Genomic DNA, 15,891 nt, shown 5'->3' on the forward strand with positions numbered 1-15,891 from the left:
GTGTCTCAGACATAGGTTCTTGAAATTCTATCTCCTGTAGAGGCCTAAACAGTTCAGAATCAGTCATGATTTACCTGTGAACTGGTAGACATTTCCCTCACACAAATCTTATTCACTGTAAAATGGTCAAATGTAGTGTACTGTGATGTCCATAAAAGTCAAATTAGATCCAAGGCCTGTAATCTTGTATTAAAAAGTCTAGAATAGAACCTAGGTCTGAGACACTCATGAAAAACTTGTTTCTATGCATGCAAACTTGCATATAAAATTTCTTGTATGGGTAATACCTAATTCTGTGACTATGTATTGATGTTTAGAAAGCTTACCAGAACAAAGGTTTTTCACTGAAGCATTTTGCTCCTGATTGCTCATGGCATTCTTTAGCACTTCATATAACTATATTTTCTTTGTTAATTCACTTATATTACATGAGGAGTATCCTAGAAGGATTTTTTACCTTTTGCTGCCAATAGAATTATCTAATAAGCCAGAGGCCCCATCCCAGCATGTGGCACATTGGTGTTAAAGTGCAAGGGAGAAGTTGCAAGGTCTACTAAAGTACCATTACAAGTCTTTGAGCCAGTCAAGTCAGGGCCAACCCTACAGCTTCCATCCTGCTGGTGGGAGTGGAGTCAGCTTCGATTCCCTGAGCTTTTTGTACCAGTGGGGCCCAGGCTTACATCCCAATATTTTGATCACATATATCCAGACTTGTAGGAGCTGAACTTAACTGAGAAATATTTGGTATTTGAATGCAGTCTTGGTATGAAGTCAACATGACTCATGCATATCAGAGATACAGCATATGTAAAATAATAATTATCTTGTTTAAATTGGCGTATACAAAACAAGAATTGTCATTGTTCCAGTATATTATGAAAATAATTTCTACTATCTCCATATGAGAAAGTAGATCTAACAAGGTTTTTTCTCCAAAAAATTTGTTTGATAAGGTCTTATTTTAGGATACATAAAGCATGACTCAATATTAGTGGCAAGAATTATGTCTTTTATTTTAATTTTTTCTCCCCAGAATTTAACTTTCAGCAGAGGGAAGGTCAGAAAATACAATTATAGTTAAATTAACTGCCTGAAATACTTTTGAGGAAATAAAAACAAAACAAAACGTGCTACCCAAAAAAACCCCAACAAAACAAAACCAAGCAAACAAACGCAACGCCCCCAGTGTATTTAAGGATGCCTTATTATGAATTCCTTACTCTTTGAGAAAATTTAATATTATTTTTAATTTGCAGGTCCACTGATGACAGATGACTTCATTAATTGTATTTTCTCCACTCCTTTTTTGGTTTTTAAATTGTCTGTGCTGTGAATGGCATTGGAAAACAAAGTGATATATTATCATCCTTGGAATTTTGGAAGATTAGTACTGTGTACAGAAGAGAAAATCAATATTCTTTTTAATCATCCTGAGCTTGAGCTGGCGTTTTACACAGCTCTTCAACTGGCAAATGGCAAAGTCTTAAGCTGTGGGAAGACAATCATTCTAACAGTGTGTGCATCTGTACAGTATATAATGCCTCTGAGAAATAACTAAGGCAGCATTATGACATATTTCTGAATACAGTACAATTTTCTTACTTTACAGAAGTATAGAGACATGTGCTTTCATTGTGTGAAAAGTGCAGATTAGATATGTAAGAAACACATACATATATAAATATATAAGAAACTTCGGGGTCATCTTTTGAAAAAAAACAGACTACTTTTGACTGAATATCTGACACAGAGTCAAAGTTATAGAATTTGTTATCCTATGTAAAAGGAACAGTCAGCATTCTCGCTAGTGCTGCTGCTGCCAAAAGGTGCTTCCATTGAATTACAGTCCTGAGAATAAAAACTGAAGTCAGGATATTTTCGGGATTGGTCATTAACTGCTGTTGATCTAATGTTGGATGATCTTCCTTAGGCAATAATGACAGTATTCATAAACAGGGACACACAATACTGAGAATACTCTTTTCTATATATTAACTTACAGAAAAATAGAGTCATGCATGACAAAATTAGCAAGTAAAGTATAAGGTTGCAAAGTTGTATCTCAGATCATTTTGTTATGGCAAGGGGCTGAAAGACTGTCAAAGCCAGTGTGAGCATTATTGTTTACTTGAACGACAGGTCAAGTCGTGGTTGCCTTTGTTCTGGGAAGGGAGAGAGAAAGAGAGAGAAATCAAGGAAAGATAGGCATATGAGAGAAAAAACAAATGTCTATATATTTAGAACTTGAACATAAGACCGTTTGTTTTCCAATTGGCACTGCAGGACCTAACACATGAAGTATGTAGAAACACATTTTACTACCTTCTGGGTAATTGTTTCTCAATTCCAGGACATTTTAGCATCATAAAGCATTAAAATACACATGTATAAGTCCTGCAACCTTTAAAGTCTTTCTATCCCCTCTGGAGGAATACTATAAATATCCTTGACATCTGAAATAACTGGGCATTGTTAGAGTGATGCTAACAGAGGGGTTAACAGCTTGTGCATGTACAAAATACTTGAAGTCAGACAGAAAGCCATTATTATGACCTTGTGCTGACCACATTCTATGAAGTGTTACATGATCAGGGACAGGGAAGTTGCTTAATGGAAGTTATATAGTAGCTAGATGTATCCTTGTCACACTTCATCTAAACTGATACATTGCAATGGTCCGCACTGCTCAGACCTGGCAATTACTGTCCAATTCCAATCTATTCCACACTGCCACTATAATGAAAAATAATTAGGAGCCTGAAAATGAGTTTTCACATGAAATGGTTTCAGTACTTGGACACAATCGCCTTTGGCAGATGGCTTTGGGTTTGCTTTAATATAATAAAGACAGTTAATCATCTCTAAAGAGTGCACAGAATGAATAAACTTTTAACACTACTTTCTCCTCTGAAACTCTCATATTGATCAAATGTTTAATACTGCAGAGTTCACGTTTCTATGGGTGAGTGTTCCTGATACCCAGGAATCTACACACGTTCTTATACATCCTGGAGAAGAACCAAATTAAACCAAGGGCTGATTGCTCGATACTGGAGTTTAGAAACTAATATCAAAGAAAAAACAAAAAGTTGGTCTCCTAACTACTGTAAATGTACAGATCTTTAGAATGTTTTCATGAACTCTAAAAAATTATGGCTTAATTGATTTGCAGGAAATAACAGGACAGAGTAGTGGTAACATCGTTGATAACTTTCAGAAAACATGTGCCTTTTGTAGCCAGCATGGAAATTGATGAGAGCAGAAAGCATTTCATCTGACTTCAGTTATCTACAGTGCATTTTTCAGTCAATTTAGGCTCCCATTGTAGCCAAGGTAGAGAAATAGGCACATTTAAGGTGCAATTGCTATGACCTGTATGAGATGCCTGCTTTTGGTTGAGATGAATTACATACCAGAAGGCATATCAATTTCTCTTGCCCGACTATAGCCCAGAGCGATTAGCTCAAATGTAGATGTCAATAGCGGTTAAAGTTAGATTCAATATACCTGTCTTGAATAACTGTGTGATATCATTAAACTATTTGCTAGGGTTTGTAAAATTTTTGTATTTGTATCTAGTATGCAAGTTAAGAAAAATCTGAATGATGTCTCATATATATTACATAAATCATGCTACACAATCTGAATACAGAAGGATGTCTAAAATTCATTGTATCCAGAGAACTCTGAATTTTACACCTAAGTAGTCCTCCTGACAAGCAAAAAATTCAAACAAAAAAAAAACCCCAAACCAAAACAAAACAAAAAAACACAAAAAAAACCCAAAAACAAACAAACAAATGAACAAAAAAAAAATAGACCTTTCTTTTCCCAAAGAGCTTAAATAAACAAGACAAAACTATGATGAAAGTTACATGACACGGAGTTTTTGATTTTTTTTTTGTGGAGAAAGGATTAGCTAAATGGCAAAGAAGTGGAAAGAGATGTAAAGAGGGCTGCTCTGGGGAAAAGAAAACAAAATGGCCCCATGTTACTGTCAGTGTATAATGTGGCTGTGTATACAGAAAACAAATGCAGGAAAGCCTATCAACAACATGGGAACTATTTCAACTGTCCCAGATTCCTTACTTTGTCTGTTCAATACCTATATAGTTCCTTTCTGAGTTTTCAGAGCAGCAGGAATAAGGGGCATGTCATTTTAGTCATAATTTCTATCAGAGACAATTGTTTTCCCTTGGAAACATCTGGTTGCAGTGTCCCTTGTGATGCCATTCTTCTGTTTTGCTTCTCTGCAGAAGTCCTTGTTTTTGTTTGATCAGTAAAAGCCCAGTTATAAAAGGAAGCAAAAAAAAAAAAAAGAAAAAAGAAAAAAAAGAGACAGACTGAGGAACAAATCTCTTCAGAGAAATCTAGATAAGACTCTGGACTATATATACTTTTAGTTCATTATTGATTAAGTAAAAAATATAAATTAAATGGTCTGGTACTGTTTTACTTTCCCTGTAAATGGTTTCTTTGTCATTCTTTGTCTTATACTATTTGTTATTAATATTGTTGTTGCTACTGTTCATTTTCTTACCTCATTGCTGTTTACAGAAGCTTGTTTTCCTCAATCCAAAAGTTTCACCTTTGCTCCTCTAATTGCCAGCTCCATCCTTGGAGCTGGAAGGGGGACGGTGGAGACCAATTGTCTGGTTTGGGAGTCTCGGTGGTGACATTGAATTGAGGAATACTCTTCCTACAGCACAACATTAATTGTTAAAATACAATTTATTTAATACATTTAACAAATTGTTCAACATGTCCTTGGAAGCAATATTTACCTGCCTTTTCTTTCATTTTTGGTTAGGTAGGAATTCAATATTTTGTAACCATGTATGTCACTATGAAATTAATGTTGCATTCCAGTAGGATAATTAGTGCAGGAAACTAAAAATATTTAATATATGATTTCAGATGGAAAAGTTATACAATGAAAAATAATGGGAAAAAAAATCTCTTTTCTGCTGAATTAGTAAGAGAAGCTCTAAATTATCTCTTACAGAGTTTTTAATCTTCAGTGCTCAAAGTTTTCTTTGGTTATTATATTATAGCTTTTAGTCACTCTTGACAATTTGTAACCTCTTTTTATCTACTTCACCTTCACCTTTTAACAGCTTTTTACCTTCTCACTAATTCTGCGGATGTCATTCTTACTCCAATGCAGTTCCAGTTTAAAATTACCAAGTAGGATGGAGGTTACATGTAGAAATTATAAGTAAATAAAATACCTTGATTTCAAATTTCTGTTTAATTCCAGAAACCATAATTATTTTTCAATCAAGCATACTTATTAGAATACTTATTTTGGAAGAATGTTGACTGCAAGTTATAAGTGGGTTGATGATTCATGTGTATAGCTCACACAACAATTTGGTTTTAATTTTATTTCTAGTGCATTCAGCTTTATTGACTGTCAACCCAACAACATGCCATAGAAAATTTTTGAATACCTTTTTTCTGTATAGTCTGAATGTATCCATATGTCCAACACAATGATCCTTTCACTTTTTTTTTTCCCAATCATTGACTTTGCTGTTCTCTAAAAGACTATATGGATTATACTGATTGATTTAAAAAATGAGACAAAAGCTATGATGGAAACTTTGCCTTTCAAGATTGACAAATGAAAGTGAAAATGATTGTGAAATCTGTTCCTCGTGTGCCTCAGAATGGTGTAGGCCTCTTTGCTACCAAGTATGCTTCAAATTCTGCTGATACTGTTGATTTGCATTATCTTTGCTCCAAAAAATAAATAATAAGTAAATAAATAGATATGTTTGGAGAAAGGGTTCAGAAAATTAATCACAGTTATTCTAAGATATATTTAAAATGTAGTTATATTTTTCTGGTTTTTTCTATCCTTTTGGATTTATCTCCAGAGCACATTGCCTCATCAAACACTTGAATCGCTGCATGAAAAACAATACAACAATAATACAACAATATAATACAATAATACAACAATTGTGGGTTTGTGTCCTTTTTTTCTCCCAAGATATTTTCACCTATATTGTCTGAATTGAGATGTTTTGTTGAGAAAATGGAAATGGAAGTGGGTAAAAGGGACCTGTCTGAGCAGTGGCGAAAAATCCCTCCAGTCTTAAAAAAAGGCCCTCTAGAAATTGAACCTACTAGTAAGACAGAGGTATATAAGGGTGTGGTTGTAGGGAGGGAAGAGGAGGTGGAAGGAAGCTGAGACTCAGAGATTAAAAAATTTTCCTGGTGTTGTTTAACTAAATAATGCAGGAGCTGAAGAACAGCAAATTTAAGACAGACAAACTTTAGAGGGATACTGTTGAGATGATTCAAATAATTTTGTGTGGTATGTTGAGTGACAGCCTGTTTGAAGGTACACCATAATACAGTGGGAAGTCTTAAGCCAGACACATCTGAAACTACTCAGTTGCTATGTGTGTGAGTTCCTTGGATACAAGCAAAATTGGCCCTATATTTAGAAAACAGAAACAAAGAGGTTTAGTCAGGCAGTCACACGAATGTCATCAGTACCAAGGCGCCTGTGAAAGGTGACCAGGAAAATGCTGCATGAACCCCATGGAAATCAGCAGCAGGGTACAACCCTGTAAAGTCAGTGCCCTAATCCAGACCAATGGACCTCACACAACACTCCGACATCAATGACAGTTTTTTCCACTACAGGATACAATCAGTGCTTAAATATTATCTTCTCAATGACCAATTTCCCTGTAAAGCTGTGTCATTCCGGATGCGACATATTTCCTTCATGTCATAACTACAGTATATTAAGTATATATTTGTTCACTAAATATGTAAGATGGCAATTTTATATTGACTGCCACATAAAATGGCATGCAAATAACTAGCTAACAAACACTAGTAGTTTTAAAAGAAAATGTGTAATGCTTTAATATATGCCAAAAATAAATAATAACTAAAATGTTCCATTAGTTCACTTTCTTTCACCATATGTTTAAACCTCTTTAAATCTTACTGGGTTGCATTCATAACCACTGAGACAATAATTTACACCTCTATGTTTCAGAGGACAAGTCTTGCCTGATTTTATTCTTAAGCATCCATGCCAACTATAACATTATATAAGCAACGTATAGATGCCTACTTAAGTTTAAGTATGGAACAAAGTATTTAGTATTAGAAGTGCATTTTTCCGTCATAATAATGCCTCAGATATTCTGCTACATAATTAAGATGAACCCAGCAATGTGTTAGAAGCTTTGTTTTCCATGTGAAACTTTAAAGGATCACACAGAAAGTGGGATGGTGGTTAATTTTCCAATAGACTGGCACTCCAACCACTATTGTTCTTGCCAAATGCTATATAAAGTTCTTTGTTTTATTACTACATTTCATCTTTAAACTAAATCAGAGAGAAGAGAAGGAAAGCATTTCATTTTGGATTGGGCCAGAGTGCCCATCACCTTCTCCAAAATCTTGCTGTATTATTTATGAGTTAAGTAATAAACAGAGTAAGACCCATTCATCTTATGCATGCTACATACATTTCTGAACACTAGCAAGGATATTAAAAGTAGCCAAGTCATGCATTTTGTCATCATCAACAATTTAAATTAAAATGGAAAATGCTTTGATTTTTCCCTCCATCATGATGTCTGGAATTAAAAATTATAACTGCATTTGTAGAAGTCAGACATAACTTGCTCATGTTGTCACTTCACATATAGTTTGCCTATGTTACACCATATGCCAAGAACTCTTACTGGCACATGCAGTAATGTGATATAATTGGTAAAATGTCAAATTCTATGCTTGCAATCAATTTCACAATCAGATTTTGAGCAGGAATAATTTTTAGAGCTACAAATCATTTCTGCTTGGTACTTACATCTGACTGATATCTAATTTCAGTTCACAGAAGAAAATATTGAGCATTTGTAATATTGATTTGGGGGAAAATAATGAATTGTTCTGACCAACTAGATAATTGCATGTTGGAAATGTACTTTTTCTCTATGTGTTGTTTTTCAACATCCTACTAATGAATGACTGATTACTTCAATTGTTACTTTCATTTCATTGTAGGTTTTTCTTTTTTGAATTTTATAGTTTACGAAAGCATAGTATACATTTCAAGGTCTAATTATAAATTTTCTCTTTATTTACTTTCCTCTAAGAATTTTTTTCACCGGAGTAGGTAAAAAGTCTAGATGCTTAGCCTGGACAGATTTATTATAGTGTGTATTTCTTTCTATGATATTATCTGTCATCTATTTTACAATGCATGTTTTTATTGGTAAGAATTTGTAGTATGAAATAAACATTTAACATGAGATTCACGTTATCTAATCTTAGAAGTCTACATTGCTTATGTTTGGAGAAGTGATTAAGACTGTTTTATAGTCAAAGCCATGGAATAAAATAGTTTTAGGGTGCTTTCCCCAAAGTATATATCTTGATCAGATTGTGGATTACATCAAAAGTCTCTATCTCTCTCCACTAATTAGGAAGTGTCTAAAAAGCAAGTTTATATTTAGATTTCTATGTGACAGATTGAGATAATTCTATCTGATCAGATAAATCTCACCCACAGTCTAAAATCCTGGATTAAATTTATGAACAGGGGAAAGATCATAATAGAAAAATGTACAGTCATATATATGTGCATGTGTGTGAGACAAAGAGAGTTTGTTGTGTATACAGATCTTAGCTTCTTGTCAACCATCATGTAATCAGTGCAGTTTTTAATTACATGATCACATGCTGTTTTTGCATAGGAACCATATTCATTAAAGCACAGATGGATATGGGGATACTGCTCACTTAATGAAAAGTGTTCAATATTTTGGTTTTTTCCTTCATGCTGAATATACAGGCCCAAATTTTACTCACTGCATATTTGCTGCAAAACCCGTTCCAAAGGCAGAATTGCTCATTTCTTCTCCTGTGGCAGTTGTCCCTGCAATATCTATCTCAACACAGACTTGAGTGATTTCAGACCTACCTGGTCCCACACAGCAGCTGTCAGACCCACCTGGTTTGTTCCTGCCTTTCAGCCCCTGAGGCAGCATTAATGTCACTCTGACACAAGCCAGGTGATGTTATGCCTTTTCTCCCACTTCCCCCATCCATGTTTTGTCAGTCAGCTCTGTGAGGTCTCACAGGTAAGAGTAACCATGGCAGGTACATGTGGGCCATACAAGCCCTGCTGGAGCCTCTCCATGCTTGGTCCACACAAGACTTGTAGGTGATAAACTCACCAGATCTCATCGCAGCTGATGTGGCAGGAACAGTCCCCAGCATGTGATCCTGGGTACCAGAAGCATCTCCTGAGCTTTAACAAGCCATGAAACTCCCTCATACAGCACAGACAAAGGTCTTTAAATCATGGATGCATTTTCACAATACTCTTTAGCAAGGGGTACAATTTTGCTCTTCATGAACTGAGACAAAGAGAAGGAAGGAAGGAATAGTGTATCAAATAATATACTACCTCAGATAAAGTATTTGAGATTTGTCTTTCAGAATATGTGGAGTACTTCAAAATGTTACATGGCTTCTAGGTGCCTGTAAATCATCCACATGATGAGGACTAGAAAACGTAACCACCTGTGAGAAGTTCAGCTCAAATCAATTGCTTATACTTGCATAAACAAAATGAAAAATCAAATTGCAGATATTCTGCATCTGACTTAGTTTTGTAGCATCACAGTTTTTTGAGAGGATGGGAGATGAGCATGGTTTTGTGTAAAATTTCCATTTAGAGAAAAAGGCAAACTGGAAAGCAGAAAGGTTGTCATGCCATAATATCTGACAGCTTGGCTGGAAGTTTTGGATGGATGTCACAGACCTCTGGTGTTCCATGTAATGGAGTAAGCAATGTCAGCAGGTGGGAATAGTCCCCTATGTAGATGCCAGCACTGCAGGAATCTGTGAAAATTTGACAAACATATTTCATAGATGTTTGCTGAAAAATTATAAAATAGAAAAAAAAGACACTAAGAATTTCAGCTTAGGATGCCATGTCATACTACACTTTCTGAGGTTTACTGATGTGTGTGCTATGCTTTCAATCTCTCTGCTAAAACTTTTATTTCCTCATCATGTTACCAGCCTCAGAAGTCTTGTTCAGCTGTTACCATTTTATTAATAAGAATTTTAATCCCTTTCTTAACCTTTTCCCATATGCTACAGTTCTTTATTCACAAGCTCTTAATCCCTTTGGTCTGTCTACCTTTCACCCATCTCATCTGACTTTTTTCACTTTCAGTCTACTCTGCTCAGTTCCAACTTTCCTGATAGTATCCCTGTTTCTCACATCACCTGGTGGTTCTTTTCATTGCTTCCCATGTCAGGTTTTATGCCTAGTAAGTCTATCTGGGATTTAGCCAATGCCAAGAGGTATTCAGTTTAAGACTTCTTGAAGAGCTATGAGAATTTTTTAGGGACGTTCAGATACATCTAAATATCTATTTGCAGATAATTGATCTGGGCCCATGATAAACCTTAGGACGAACTGCATTGCTCTCTCTTTGGCATTGATTTTATTGACTAGATCTCCATTGCTTATGGTAGTTTTATAGACAGAGGGTCATCCTTGGATGCCCTGGAGATGTCAAGGTATTGAGCCCAAAGGATTTTGCCAATCTGGAAAGTCATGTTATATTATACATCTGATGGCCTGTCTGGTAACCTTCCCTGGTTACCCAAAGGTGTCTGACATAGTTCTGGATACCATTTAGATTGCTGAGTACTACTGCTGAACTTAGAAATTGATTTGTACCCTCCCTGCTTTCTTGACCATAGGCTCAGTCCTTGCTCAGGGCAAGCAATTAAACTTCTAACAAAGTTCTAAGCTACTGAAAACAAGGTATCATGTGGATTTTTCTATGGCTCGATGAGGAAATAATAACATTTGTAATACTGGGTCTGGTTGAGATGGAGTATGGGAGTTCTGACTCTTAGGACTCAATGTCATTCATTTTGTGTGATGGTTTATCAACCTCAACACTGTAGGAAGAAAAAAACCAAGGAATTTTCCTCACTTCAGTTGTCAGACCTGATATTCCCATGGTTCTGTACTAAGCCCTGTCTTTTGGCTGCTGTCAAGGTCAAAGCTGCTTCTTTAGCTGCCTTCCGGCTTTATCTACTGATATTTTTTTTCTTTCAAGCATACATAGCATGATTTCCCTCTTCCATGTAGCAAATAACAAAATGAGGAAACTGCCTCATTTGCACCAGGGGAGGTTCACATTGACTATAAGGAAAAATTTCCTCACCAGAAGGGTTATAAAGCATTGGAACAGGCTGCCCAGGAGAGTGGTGAGTCACCATGCCTGGAGGTATTCAAACGATGTGTAGATGTGGCATTTAGGGACATGGTTTAGTTGTGGACTTGGCAGTGCTGGGTTGAAGGTCGGACTCAATGACCTGAAAGTTCTTTTACAACACAAACAATTTTATGATTCTATGAAGAATACCCTGCATTTATTAACAGTGCTACAGAATACTGCATGTATAGTGTAGAAACCTCACAGAACATCTTTCTTACACAACTAATGTATTTCCACAGCTTCATTCCTTAAAGAGGTAGGTTGAGTTTTGTGGGGTTGTTGTTGCTTGTTTGTTTTTCTCTGTTTTACAAAAATTTAATGAAAACATCTTAGTCTTACCAGCCTATCAAAGAAGATTTATGATAGCCTTCAGTGATATCTCTCATGAAAAGTAACATACACCCTTAAGAGAAAAAACCCACATTCAGTTGCCAAGCTATACAGTGCCTTTATCCAACACAGTATTTAAACAAATATACTAAAGTGTTAAACCTTTTATGTTTTGATTAGCTGCTTTCCTAAATTTTAGCTTGAACTAAGCAATATGTCTTATGGTTTATATGGTTAATTGCTTAGATTTCTTACTAATGTTCTAGTATGGTTTGTGGGTTCTTTCCTACGAAGAGGTGAGTTACTTTGCCCAAACGAATGAAAAGGAAAAATGATGAAATTTTCCTATTAAAATCATAAGAATAAGTCATATATTCTGAGTGCAATTGTCTTTCAGAATTGGATTTATCATACATAGAAGATTTGCATAAAGAAAAATCATCCCAAGCTTTGAAGCAAAGGAGAAAAGAATAGATTTTTCTCAAAACTCTTCTATCTGAGGTTGAGATGAAGCAACTTCACTTTCAGGGAAAGTCTTATAAAGTCTTCAAGGCTGATGTCAGATCCTTTCCAACTTGTCAGTAAGTGAAAGCCAGAAAAGTAGAAAAGTCAGTATTTTTTTTCATGGAAATAAATGAGAGATCTATTTCAAATGGTACATCTATTAAAGGCTTTGTTGAATTGACTCAGAATGTTCAACATATTTTAAGATCAAACTACATATTAAGAAATATCAAACTTTTAAGTTAAGGTACAAAGATAAAATGGGTCCTTTTCTTTTAAATACATTTCATACAAGATTTGATTTCAGGTGAAATCCATCAAGATCTTTTGTGAGCTCTGTGTTTTGTTTTCAGTGGACGTCCATTAATTGGTGTGTTGCTCTGTGCAGCAAAGCCCTTTGCTTCGATGATCAGGCTGTGGAGTATTTTCTCATCATTGTAGCTTATTCTGCTGGAACTGCCCAACATGGTGTAATAACAAAATAAATGCTCATTGGAACTTCGCTCTGAGCCTGGATCATTTGAATCATAGCCTTCGTTACTCGGTAGGTTGTTGTCAAACTCATTCTTGTGCATTTAATGAATATCAAATTATGTATTTGCAGAGCAAGAGCATAGCCTAGTGGTTGGGTTTCTGGAGAAGACAAAGACCTGTGTTCAACTGTATGCCCCATATCAGATAGGAGGGCTGAAAAATTCATGTCAAGAGAAGCTCTATCATCACTGAAAATTGGGTTTGGATATATTTTCACTTCTTTTTCCCGACCCTTTTACTTTTTCTCTATCAGTGTTTCTGACCAAGTAAATAAATAATTTCTGACCAGATTTCTGGCTGAAATAACGTAGCATATTCTTCTTACAAATATATTTTTTAAATTATTTTCCTTTCATGTAGGACCTTTAAAGCATTATTTTAAAAGAAAACAGTACAAGCAGAGGTTTCATCCAAAAAGTAAAACAAATGAAGGCTGACAGGACTGATGTGTGGAATGTTTCTACATGTCAAAAAAACCCGGCCTATTTTGTTTTCTGAGTTTGCCCTACTGTTTCCATAGACCATAAACTTTTTCTTAGCTTTTGGGCAAAGTGTTTAGTAAAGCTTTAGAATTATAGATATATGGGTCTTGTGGTTAGGCCTGTGATTCCATTTCACATAAAAAATTCCTGGAATTGCTTAAAAATTAAGTTATAAGTTGAAATTGGTGGCAATGTGTTCTAGGATGGTAGTTTTTGATAACAGTGTATCAAGGATAGGAAAAGATGTCATACAGAGAATACTTCTGACTATCCAAATTAACCATTAGCCATAACAAGATATATTTTGGCCTGGGAAGTGCCAGGAAATCCTTATGCATAACTTGCCAGGAATTGCCTCTTGCCTTATGTGGTATATACCTATAATTATATTGTACATTCCAGTCTTTAACACTTCCAGGGAAACTCACCGCTTCAGATGACAAACGTGGCAGATTAGTAAGTATATTTGTATGACAGTATGTACAATTAGGTTCCTCAATTCAATGCATGGCAGCTTTAAAATAATGTAGTGCACAACACTTTTGACCTTGGTCAATATATTTCAGTCTTTTGATGAAATTGTACATGTTCACAAAACCCAAACTCTTTCTACCAAATTTTTAATATTTGGGTTGGGTTTCTTGCTTTTTTTTTTGTTTTGTTTTTTGGGGTTTTTTTTGGTTTTTTGGTTGTTTTTTGGTGTTTTGTTTTGTTTATTTGTTTGGTTTTTTGGAGGGTTTTTTTATTTGGTTGGTTTGGTTTGTTGTGGGGATTTTTTTTTTTTGTGGGTGAAAAACATGGTTTGAGGAAATATTAAGTTTCAATGGAAAATATCCAACATACTACTTGTAAAAGTTCATATTAAATGATGGATAACTCACATAAGCCACTAAGTCGCTCAACGTCTTGATGCATCCTAATTTCTGTTTGATTGTTTATTTTTATTTCAAAATCTTTGCATAACATATTGAAATAAAATATTAAAATAATCTTCCTACTCCACTAACTTTTAGGGCACTTAAATGTTGTTTTCTGACAGCCTATCTGGAGTTTTCACTGACACAGTAAAATCTCAGACTAAGTGGTAACTACAAAAACTTGTTGCTAGAAAATAATTTTGTATAGCTTTAGGTTTTTGACACATACTAAATGAAGCCTCTAGATATGACCCACAGTTGTGAAGTTTAATCCTGGTATAAGCAATAGATCATACATTTATTTCCTATAAAGGCCCAGGGACAAGATTTTGGGAGTTTCTTTGGTTGATTGCTTGGGGTTTTTTTAAAGTCTGCTCTATTACCATAAAAATGCTCTGCTGCAAGTTTATGGTAACTCCCTGAGCACTTACTGCATGGAGCCATGTGCCTGATAAACACAACTGTTCTGTGTCACTCCAGAAAAACTTCTAGTGCTGGATAAAATACATTTCCGGTATCATTGCCAAGATGAAGAATCTTTATATATTTTTAGGCACGTATCACAGTTTGTCATCATTTTTGAGTGTGTAAATTCTGGCTGCCGCTTATTGTCATTGTGTACTCAGTGAGAGGTTTTTTCTCTTCTTTATGTAGAATTATATGTTTAAATACTAAACATTATAGCTGAGATAATGTGACACAAGAAATACACTCTGGGTGCAAATTTGCAATGTTTGACCTCAAATGCTTTTTTAAAAGTCCTGGGCTTGTAATCCAGGCAACACAAATTTTAGCTTGCTGGACACAGTGTAGCATCACTGAACTACTGGCATATTTATACTTGATAATCAGTATGAATTAGATATCTAAATGTCTTTGAATATCTTCCCCTCAGTTATTTGTGTATTGTTTAGAGAACTGAAGCATAACCAAAGATATCACAAGAGTCTATTGACATGCCTTCTGGAAAAGACTGTTCACTTAGAAAGGGGAGAATAATGTATTATAATCTGAACATCTTTAAATTGGAAATGCTGAGCTAAATAATTTCTCATTTGAAAATATGCAAAATTTCCCTCACAAAACTTCAGCTGACCCACCAAGAAAATTACTGTGGATTTTCAAGAGTGGAAATTTAGCTGTAAAATGAAAAGTCTGAATTTTAAAAATCCTTTATATTCTCAAGAAGCATAGGTCCCTTCATGTTTACTTTTGTGGGTTTATTTATTCTTTAGAAGAAAATTGTATATACTGCAACAATCTGTTGACTGATGAGATACAGATTTATCAATATGATGATGTAACTAGTAAAATGAACGAGATTAAAATCCCTTGTGGATATTTGCACTGAACCTCAAATACACAGAATACTTGCTGCTGCAAGGTAGAGAGAAGAGCTATTTCAGTGTTAGCAATGAGGTAAAGCTGTTGGATGTCTTTCAAATTATTATGCCAGTCCAGATATTTTTTGCATAATGAGAACATCTTTCATGTGTCAGAACAGGTTTTGATTATAACTAAATAAGTGAAAGCAGGGATATGTTGATAAGGTCACCTTTAATGTAAAGTTTGGTCTGAGTTGTCCAAAGTATTTAACAGAGCAGGGAAACTGCTGATGAAGTGAGGGATTCAAAGAAAAAAATATTGTAAATCATATTTTAGAGGAAAAAAAAGCATCCCTTTCCTTAAAAAAACAAAACAAAACACACTGAGAAAAGAGATCTGTTAAACAAAATATCAATAATGAAACAACAATTTTGTTACTTGCCATTAAAATTATTTCTTCAAACTCATGCTACTAAATCAGCTTTATTTTTTTAGTCTATTTTTTTA

This window comes from Lichenostomus cassidix, chromosome 3, assembly GCF_008360975.1.
Source record: "Lichenostomus cassidix isolate B80296 chromosome 3, HeHo_3.0, whole genome shotgun sequence".
NCBI lineage: Eukaryota > Metazoa > Chordata > Aves > Passeriformes > Meliphagidae > Lichenostomus > Lichenostomus cassidix.